This window comes from Salvelinus namaycush, chromosome 19 (assembly GCF_016432855.1).
Source record: "Salvelinus namaycush isolate Seneca chromosome 19, SaNama_1.0, whole genome shotgun sequence".
NCBI lineage: Eukaryota > Metazoa > Chordata > Actinopteri > Salmoniformes > Salmonidae > Salvelinus > Salvelinus namaycush.
This window is the reverse complement of record NC_052325.1, coordinates 16,394,745-16,405,813: the sequence shown is the minus strand read 5'-3', so window position 1 is coordinate 16,405,813 and position 11,069 is coordinate 16,394,745.

Below are 11,069 nucleotides of genomic sequence, written 5' to 3'. Positions count from 1 at the left end.
AGGGACAGCGAAAGCACTGAAAATCCATTGGTATATTTTTCCCGTACTCAGTCCAAGGATTTTAACTTATTTTTTCAGTACCACCCAAAACAAACCCCTCAAAGAGTAATTCCCAATGTTTTCCACTATAAAGATGGACAAACAGAAAATGGCTGACGTACAATGAAGTAACTCACTCCTTATTCTACTCAGTATGTCTTGCATACGCAAAACCTTCAGCCAGTGATAGTGCATTTGTCAAAGGAGGCATGCAGGCCTGGAAACATGCCCATCAGAGAGTACAGGAGCATGAGAGAAGCAAGACCCATAGAGAAAGTGCAGAAGCCTTTCCCTCAGAGCCAGCAAAGCAGACATCCGTACCCTTCTGAGTGATAAGCAAATGTCAGTTCAACGAGACCAGGTCAGAAAGAAGAGGCAGGTCATGGAACGTGTGATTGATGTAGTTAAAGTTATTGGTAAATGTGGGCTTAGCTACAGAGGACACAGACACGAAGCTGCATATAACTTGGAAAACATGGCCGTCAATCATGGCAAGTTTCTTGAGCTTATATTGTTGCTAAGCAAATATGATGTCTGCCTACAAGAGCATGTTAGTGGTTGCATTGAGAAGAGCAAGAAGCAGATGGGAAGTAAAGGAAGAGGGTCCTTTGTAACTATGATGTCCAAAACAACAGCAAATAAAGTAATTGAAGTCATCAGAATGTTGATTTAGCAGACAATTGCTGTTGAAGTTAGAAAGGCAGGGATGTTCCCAATACAAATGGACACAACACAGGATTTAACATCCAAAGACCAGTGTGCAGTAGTTCGTCAATATGTCACTGATGTTGTCCACGAGAGACTCATTGCAGTCATTGACTGTGAGTCATCGACTGGAAAGTACTTTGTGGACCTTGTGAAACAGACCCTTGAGAAGATGGACATAGATATCAAACAGTGTGTTGGTAATGCAACAGACGGAGCAGCTAATATGCAGGGACAATACAGGGGCTTCTCTGCATCGCTCACAGGAGAGTCTCCTAACCAGGTGCACATATGGTGTTACTCACATGTCCTCAACTTTGTGCTAACTGACACCACTGGGGTTGTTGTGGCAAGTGAATCCCTTTTCTCACAACTGAATGACATTTCAGTGTTCGTTCGAGATTCCTGCAAGTGTATGAAGCTATGGGAGGAAACCAGTGAGGACAGGAGACACAGACGGCTTGATGTAATTGGTGAAACACGCTGGTGGGCCAAAGACGAGGCCTTGAGGAAAGTATTTGGAAGCTTTGCAAAGCCTGACCGTGCACTTTACATGGATGTGGTCCTCACTATGGAAATAATTGAAAAGGTTGTGACCATAAAACCTGCTATCCGAAGCAAGGCCCAAGGGTACTAGGATGCTCTCCTAAAGTATGAAACCATACTTACAGCTGAGGATTTTTGAGCAGACGTCCCCTCTCTCTAAATACTTGCAAACAAGTGGCATGGATATCGTAACAGCACAGCACTTGGTGACGGGAACGGAGGATAACCTGAGAAAGTGTGCCCGAGACTTTGAGGGTGTGAAGAGAGCAGCAGACGACATTGTTGAGTGGGCCAATGGCATTCTGGAGGAGCAGCAGAACGGATGCCGAAGCTCAGACTGCTCTCCCAGAGAAGAGAACAACAAAAAAGAAGAGAAAACCTGAGTTGGCAGAAGACGACCCCATTGCTAATGCAGACATGGACTACAAAATCAAGATCCACAATGTGGTACTGGACACTGTTGTTGAAAGTATTCACTAGCGTTATGCAGGAAATGCAGTGCTGTGTGCAGATATCTCCTGCATGAATCCAAATTATTTTCCTGAGATCAGAGAAAAGGGCCTTCCAAAGACAGCCATGAAGGAGCTCAGCAAATGCTTACTGGAATTTGATGAACATGCCACTGTTGAGGCATTGCAGGCTGAACTGATCAGCCTTGCGCAACAGTGGGAAAGACTGAAACAGTCAGCATTGGAGGAGTACAACACCAGGGCCAACGCCGCCAGTGATGAATCAGGGGAAGGCTTTGAGGATCCTGATGAAAGTGTGGAGTTGGTAAGCAGAACTTGTTCCACATGTAAAAACTGCCCAATATGCTGCTATCTTCTCCTGTCTCAGTACAATCTGCTCACGGATGTGTATCACATCATTGGTTTGGGCTACAAGTTCCTCCTCACCCTGTCCATCACTCAGGTGGCTTGTGAGAGGACCTTCTCCACCCTGAAATTTGTGAAGAACCACCTAAGAACCTCCCTCACTCAAGAGAACATTGAAGCGTTCGTTTTGATGGCAACAGAGAAGGAGATTCTTATGGGACTTGACAGAGATGACATCATTGACAAGATGTCAGAGAGCAGTGAGTTACTGCGCCTCCTACTGGTGTACTAGTGGTAATTACTTACTGGTTACTCTGAAGTAGCTATGCCATGACTCTTCCTTAACAGGCTGACAAGGGTGAAGGAACATTTGCTGTGAGTTAAAGCTTTTGTACAGAGGCATGTTTTTTGGACTTTCGTATTATACTTGCAGTTATGTAGCCAATGTTCAATTTCATTGACTCAGTGTATAGATGTGTTTATTTTTGTGCTGTTTGCTTTATGGACACCAGTGAGTGAACATTGTAATCTAAATTTTTTTGTAGAGGAGTGCTTTTTCGACTTTTGTGTGTGTGAAGTTTTTTGATACTTTTGATATGCTTGATGCTTGAATATAAAGATAATCATTTGAACATTTGAGCTAACTCTGTATATCTCATTCTCTTTTTAAAAGTGTAGGCTAATTGTTTTGTGTGTCTAGCCTTGTACATTTGTGTGTGCTATGATTGGTGTATTCCTAGTGAGTTTTTGAGGGTGCACCCATAGCCATAGCATATCTTGAAAACTCAGTGTTCAGATAGGCTACTTGTTGGTCAGTCCCAAATGTTTGTATTTTGTAATGTGGATAACTTTCTTCCCAGATGAACATAGTGGCCAAATGTATAACTCGTTTGGTACCCGTTACATCAGCAAATGGGGTTAGCCTACAAAATTAGCGGTCTGGTGGTTTGTGTGAACAGGGTGGCCTGGGATGGAGTCAAATTCCCGGCCTGAATTATTGTTTCAGTCCGCCCCTGGTGGTGACAATGCAAATAGTCTGGGTGGCCAATTGATTAATTGTTCAGCAGTCTTATGGCTTGGGGGTAGAAGCTGTTACGGAGCCTTTTGAACCTAGACTTGGCGCTCCGGTACCGTTGAGTCCATTTTTGTGGTAGCAGGACTCTTTACAACATGATGAAACTTTGTTGCTCCTTGCTGTGTTGTAGCAAACAAGTATTTGGTTGCCTAGGCAACACTGACCTCTCTGCAGCAGCACATTAGTGATGCGCAGGTTGACTCATAACCCGCAGTCCCGCAGTTATATCCGTGGGGTGGGCAGGTTTAGTGTCATGAAATATTGTATATTGTGTGGATGAAGGGCGGCGGTATGTCGTGGCAGAATCAGATTTAGCTAGGTAACATAGATAGATAAGATGTTATTTTCATCATATGCTTGTGAGATAATGTGGGTAGTTGCATTTTCCCCTTCTGAGCTAGGGCTTAGTCACTTGGGGCCCAGAGAGGGGAGAGGTCAGGCTTGTCTTCATATGTCAATATATCTGTTAAACCGTGTGGTGCTATGTAGAATATCAGAAGGGGAGGAGGACAGAATGGAACATTGTTTTCTTATGGGAATCTGTATGTAACTATTCCTAAACCATGTGAAGGGATGGCGTTATTAATGGGGAACCAGTTAGTTATCTCATACAATGTCTGTACGCCAGTCACTCCCTACTTTTCTCATGGGGGGAAGGAGTAAGGCAGTGTTTGGAACCATTGTATGTCCCCTCTGAGGTTGCCCTTATCTTGATCTGGTATATGACCTAAGAGGCTCACTGTCTTTTCTGAGCTTATCCAGGAGGGGTTGTATTTTGTATGGGAGTATCTAGACTTGACAATTGATGTATGCCATTGGATGAGGTAATGTTTTGGTAGACAGTGAAGTACCAAGCATGAGATTGAAACCTCGTCTTAGGAGACCAAACTGAACGATGATTTATAGCTGATGCTGTCTAGCTATGGGATACTCCTCTTTCAAGTAAAAGGTTATTTGTAGGGAGAGGGGTGTATCTTGGCTATAAATGAAACTAAGAATTGTTTTGTAAGCACTCTCAGAGAATTCATTTATAGACACTGAATTGATCTGAGAGTCAAAAAGGGCTTTGGTGAAGCTTATATATTATTAAAGATGGAATTTATAATATAACTCTGACTTGTGTGTGGTTGTCTCTCTCTCTCTCTCTCTCTTCATTGAGTAATACAGGAAATTACCACGACAGGTATTCTCTGTTCTGATTGTTTTATACTGTTCAATCAAACTTCAACCAAAACATTTTCATACATTTCTGGATTTACTTTAATCATTTGTTATCATTTCCACACTGTACCACATGTTTTGTCTTTGTCTGCCTCTATTTTGTGAAAAGGTTACTCTTCCATTGTCAGAATAATGATACTCCTCTATGACCATGTCTTTTCAATGGATACAATAGCCCAAGTTGACATTCACATAATAATAAGACATTTTCCTCGACCACACCTACAGATAGTGGAAAACCCCCCCCAAAATTATATTGACTCCCATTGTAAAAGAGGCCACGTCGTTGTTGATTTTTTTGATATACAGAAATAACAAAACATGCCGGAAAGCTGCTGTGTTGTTAGCCAGGTCAAAAATCCTGACCTACATTTCGCAATGCTCCCATGTAGGGAAATGATGCCTGCGAGAAGAGCCCTGTGGCTTCAGGCTATTCAGTGTGGTATGGTGGGAAATGGGGGGACGCAGTGTCCAAGTAGGAAACACGTAGCTATGTGTGGAAAACATTTCATCAAATGTAAAACATTTAACTTGTTTAGCACAGTCTGTTTGTGACTCCGCTCACTACTTGTTGCTGTTTAGTCCGTTTGTTTGTGTTGTTGGTTTTGGCTACCTTAATGTTCAGGTCGGTAGCTAGCTAGCAATCACTCACTCAAGTGGCTGCTAGCATCATCATGAAAAAGAGCATTAGGGAAGTCCTACAATATTACATTTTTTCTAAGTAGTGAGAACACCAGGGAGCAGGCAATGTTGAAAAGGAATCTTTAGACTAAAACTTGCACTTTTCTCAAATGTAGTTTTGTAATTGACTACAACAAGCAGACAACAAGAAAATTGTGTTTGAAAAAGGTGACGTTATTGCTGTGAGCCAATGGTTATCAATGGTTGTTTACCCCCCAGGCGGGCAGGGTCTAGAATAGACGTTCTAGCTAATACCATCTGGGTCTATGGCAGTTCTTAATTAGTCACAAGGGGCATTGTGCCGATTTCTAGGTTGCTTTTGTCACCAGTACTGCCTCACAGGCAAGATTCAAAAGAAAGCAGGCTAAATGTGCACACCCAAAGCTGTTGTTAATTGTTAGCAGTCTCTTACTGGTAGTGTTGAGCGATTTGTGCTTTTTGAGGTCATTTCGATGTCGGTTCGATTCTAAAAGAAAAATCACTGTAACAGCATAGAACAAAAACATTTATACAAGTCCCATGATGGTAGTGACTACCCATTACCGCTTATCAAGCATCATTTATTCACATTACTTTACTTTAATAAAATATTTCAGTTGTTGTGTATATTTGTTACATTTGTTTTATTTTATTACTTTATTATATCATTCAAAGTCATCTCATCTCTATAGAGCTACTGCCTACACTGTCTGACAAAATCACAATTTTAGTAGTTCAAAGTCAATAAGGCATGCTTTTATGACTGAATACCAACTATCAATCACTTAGATCATGTATTTTCAGGTAGAGATATCTTGTGAAGGTCCCTCTCGATTAAGCATTCTTCTCTCTTCTTGTCTCTGTCTGCCCCACACAGACCGGAAAAGTATACGGGCAATGGATTATGGTCATTGTAGTTAATTACCATGTTTTCTGCACTAAACTATGTAGAATATTGGCCTGTTGGAAACTACAACTCCCTACTAAATTGCACAGCTCAGGCTTGATCTGATTTATCTGAACGACATCGGTCACTTAGTTATTTAAAAAATGAAAAATAACCCACATTTCGGTTAATGCTCAGCACTACTTATTGGCATTAAGAAAAGACAATTGCCATAATTTTTTTTATTTTCCTCACTCAGTTATTACAATTTAAATTACATTTAACAAACCAAACATTGAAATACCGTTATGTAAGGTAAAGTAAAAATCCAAACCAGTCCCATGTATATAGTAAAATACACTTTACCCCAAAAAATAACGATTAGGCCTATAAGGGTGACCACATAATTTGGCTGACCGATAATGTCATCCAAAATTCCATGACCATCACAACCCTAAATTCAATCAGTGTTTGGTCTGATGTTTCAAAGAGACCCAACAACTGTCATTTCTGTCTCATCAAAATGACTGAGTACTTGAGGAAGATGCTCTTATGCTCTTACGTCCTCTCCTTTATCCTCCCCTGCATCTCCCTGTGTCTATCTCCCTCACTTTCACTTTACAGCACCTGACCATTACTTTATCCACTGCTGTTAAGATGACTAAACTATTACACAGTGCACTCAAGAGTAGGGCGAGTAAGTCACATGATACTGTGCTACTCAGGGGCGGCTGCTTAGGCCAACTGATCTCTGTATTGTCATTTTATTATATTTAACCTTTATTTAACTAGGCAAGTCAGTTAAGAACAAATTCTTATTTACAATGACGGCCTATCCCGGGGTAACCCGGACGACGCTGGGCCAATTGTGCGCCACCCTATGGGACTCCCAATCACGGCCGGATGTGATACAGCCTGGATACAGTATGATAGTGATGGCCTAGCACTGAACCAGTAACTTCTCTAAAGGGCTGGCAGTGAATGAGCTGATTGTACTGTGGAGAATGTGGTTTTATGAGAAGATCTGTCTTAGCATATGTTACTGAGTTCCGTGTGTGTGCGTGTGTGTGCGTGTCATATTGAGGGAATGTCCCTAGGACCACAAGAGTATCAGTCATCATCCTTCCTTTCATCCCTTCTTTTAGTGGGAGGAGAAAGGGTGGGGGTGAAGGAGAGCGATGGCTTGGGGACTGACTAGTGAGAGAAAGAGGTTGGGGAGCGGAAGAACTGCATTGTCATTTCATCTCAAAAAGCACAAGAGGATTTTGACAACCAACATCTCTCATTGTGCTGTAATTTAGTAGTAAACTGATGAGATTAGCATTCCTTCATTATGTTGTTGAAATATAATGTAATATCTGAAAAATTAAGCTGATTGATTGCACCTAAATTGGCCCTTTTAATTTATAGGATTCACATAATATTCAATAAATATGGTATCCAACATCCGATTTGGACCATAATACTTCCTAACAAGGAGTAAGACATGAGGAATACCTTAAAATGATCCAAAGCAACCCACACCAATCCCAACCCAACAACCAGTAGGCCTATACAGTGTCAGTTCTCCATGTCTGACAGGTAGTATGGAGCTGCTGCTTGTTTTTTCATCCTATGTAATATATTCCCTCTGAATCTGATCATGTTTTTTTGTGTGTGTGTTTCCATTAGGATTTCTTTCTGCGGCGGTGCCAAAGTTGTGCCGCTGCTAAATACATATAGGCAAAACATTGCTGTTCCGAGAAATTAGCCATATTGCATTATTTACCATAAATAAGTGTAAAAGTACCAGGTTTTTCCCACTAGATGTCTTTGTTCCTACTACTGCCACACCCTTTTATCCATTTTGCTGGTCTCTTGTGTTCATTAAATGGATCACAACATTTTCTTTGGAACTTTGGTTAGAAAACCAATAGCTTTTGCTCACGATGAAAATAAATTGTGTGGTCATCTTTACAATTCAAGCCAGTCCTCCATGAAAGCAATTACGTTTGTCCTTCTCTTAGGTTTAATCTGTGTCCAGGAAACAGTCCATCTGTGTGTGGTTTATTCCCTTCAAAAAAGGTATGGATTAGTTAGACTATATTATTGTATTATTTTATTAGGGTCACTAGCCCATTTCTCCATCAAAGTTTTGGGCTTGTAGGAAAAGTCTTCATGTTAGATTTGCACCATAGGGATAGCCCTAGAGAGCTGCCATTTGTTGGACTATTCAAGGAGAGTTGCTTTCATGGAGGACTGGCTTGACTTGTGAGGATGACCACCATTTATTTTCATCATGAACAAAAGCTATAGTTTTTTTTCCTTAAGTTGCAAAGAAAATGTTGTGATCCATTTAAATGACCAGCAAATGGATAAAAGAGAGTGGTAGTAGCAGCAACAATGGCATCTAGTGGGCAAAACCTTGTACTTTCACACTAATTTATTGCAAATGACTTCAATGGCTAATTTCTCTGAACAGGTAAAAAAACATCACCAGATTCACAGGGAATACATAACATAGGATAAAGAAGCAACACACCAAGCCGCAGCTCCATACTACTTGTCAGAAGAATTCTTATACTGTATACTGGTTGTTGAGATGGGATTGGCATGCGGTGTGGGGGTCCGTGGATTGCTTCTGACAATTTTATTGGATTCCCTATGTCTTCCTCAATGGTAGGAGGAAGTTTGGTCCAAATCTGATGTTCGGCACTATATTTAGTGAATATTCTGCGAATCCTAAAAATGTAAAGGACAATTAGGGTACAATTAATTAGCTTAATAACAAAATATATTTCAACCTCCAAAAAACTGCAGGAATTCTAATCGTATCTATTTGTAACTACAGAAACGATTTCAGAACAATCTGAGATGGTGGGTGTCATGGGTTGCTGAAATGACATGTAATGACTCTGCAGGGATAGAGAGAGGAGTGTGAGTGCATTGTGTGTGAGATTTCATGGCCGTCACACTCCCACGAGGCCTCTGTCACGCAAAAATCTGTCCAAACTGTTTTCAGACGGTTCCCTTGGCCACAGCCATGCCAAGTGATGTCATCAGCACAGAAAACGCTTCATGTTTGTCATGTATGGTCATGGTCTGTCTGCTCCTGGTGGCTTCCAGCCAACCTTCTTCCCTTACGTCTCTGGTGAGTAATCATAATGGGATTCAGCTTGTCACCATAGGTACAGGATACTGCATTGTGAGTATGTTTCTCTGTTCGGATATGGCTGAACTACTGAAGTCAATTCTTTGAAGCTTAAAGAGATCCTCCAGTGATTTTTGAACTTGCCCTGTTGAAAATTGATATCCCAAGTATAACTACGGTAAAGTACACACACTTAAGAGTATAAAAATATGTTTTGAGAAAAATAGACTAAACAAGGAGTTGGTCTGATGGGAAGTCATGATGTCATCGGCCTCCACCTTGCTCGAGGAACAATAGAGGAGCAATAAAGAACAAAAGAGGAAAGGCCCACACCCCCTCTTGCGCGATGTCATGACTTACCTGGACCACCTATTGAGATGTGCCTTTTGTTAAGTAAATCTGGTGTTAACTGGGGTGAAAAGGAGACTGGAGTGCCACTTTAAAGACCTACTACAGTTTCCTTTTCACCTCATTTAACACTTGATTTACTTAACAAACAGCACATCTCAATAGCTGGTCCAGGTATGAAATGACATGGCACAAGTGGGGGCTGGGCCTTTTCTCTTTTGTCTTCTATTGCTCGTCTATTGTCCTCACAAGCAAGGGTGAGATGATGACATCACATCAGACCAACTCCTTGAATGGTTAACACTTTGAAGTTTGCAGCACTTTTTTGCTGAAGACATATGTTTTACCTTTAAGTGTGTGTACATTGCTGTATTTATACTTGGGATTTTGTTTTCAAAAGGAAAAGTTAAAACATAAAAGCTAAAAAAAAAAAATCGCTGGAGTGCATCTTTAAAAGTACCACTCCTTCCTTCCTTTTGTAGAGTATGGTATGCTCTCTGTCTGTGTCAGTCGCAATTGTGTGTGTGTGTGTGTGTGTGTGTGTGTGTGTGTGTGTGTGTGTGTGTGTGTGTGTGTGTGTGTGTGTGTGTGTGTGTGTATGTGTGTGTGTGTGTGTGTGTGTGTGTGTGTGTGTGTGTGTGTGTATGTGTGTGTGTGTGTGTGTGCTTAAAAAGGAGAGGCTGGCAGTTTACCTGACCTACTGTATATTATCTTTGACTACCTCAGCTTAGGCTATATGTTTGTTTGCACTTCTGTTTTGTGCTTGAATTGCTTGCCCAAATTAGGCCACTGACAAATTAGGCCACTGTTTATTTTCACATTGGAACACTGATCCTTGAAATGGATCTAATTTGAGGAAATGTTCTCCCATCAAGAATAGACCTAACATCACTGAGTACACTCAGTTCCCCACAGTGTTTCCCCCCTTCACTTGGTGCTTTTGATCTGAGCTGAGTTTTCCTGCGTATCATTGGATAAGGCTGGAGCCGCTACGCACACACACACACACACACAGACACACACACACACACACACACAGACACACACACACACACACACACACACACACACACACACACACACACACACACACACACACACACACACACACACACACACACACACACACACACACACACACAGGTTTTGTTCTTCTATCCTCATGGGGACCTAAATTAATGTCCATTCAAAATCCTATTTTCCCTAACCATTACCATAACCCTAATCTTAAACCTTACCTTAAACCCTAAACCTAAATCTAACTCCTAACCCTGAACTTAACCACTAACCACTTACCCTTAACCTAACCCTAATTGTAACCCTAACCCTATTTTTAACCCTAACCCCAACGCTTAAAATAGCATATGTCCCTAACCCAAACGTTGGGGTTAGGGTTAAAATTAGGGTTAGGGAAATGGCAGAATTTTCCTTGTTTTACTATCCTTGTGGGGCATATGCTCAGTACAGGCATATGCTCATGCTGAGGTTATGGTGTGGTAGAGATGGAATGGTGATATCAGCCTGTAAATATCACTGATCACACATGTTGGTACCTCTAGGTCATGGTAAAAAAAATCCTCTGTGGTCTCAGTAAGTATTAAAAATGAGTGCATAAAAAAATATCCAACTTCCAGCTATTTTCAA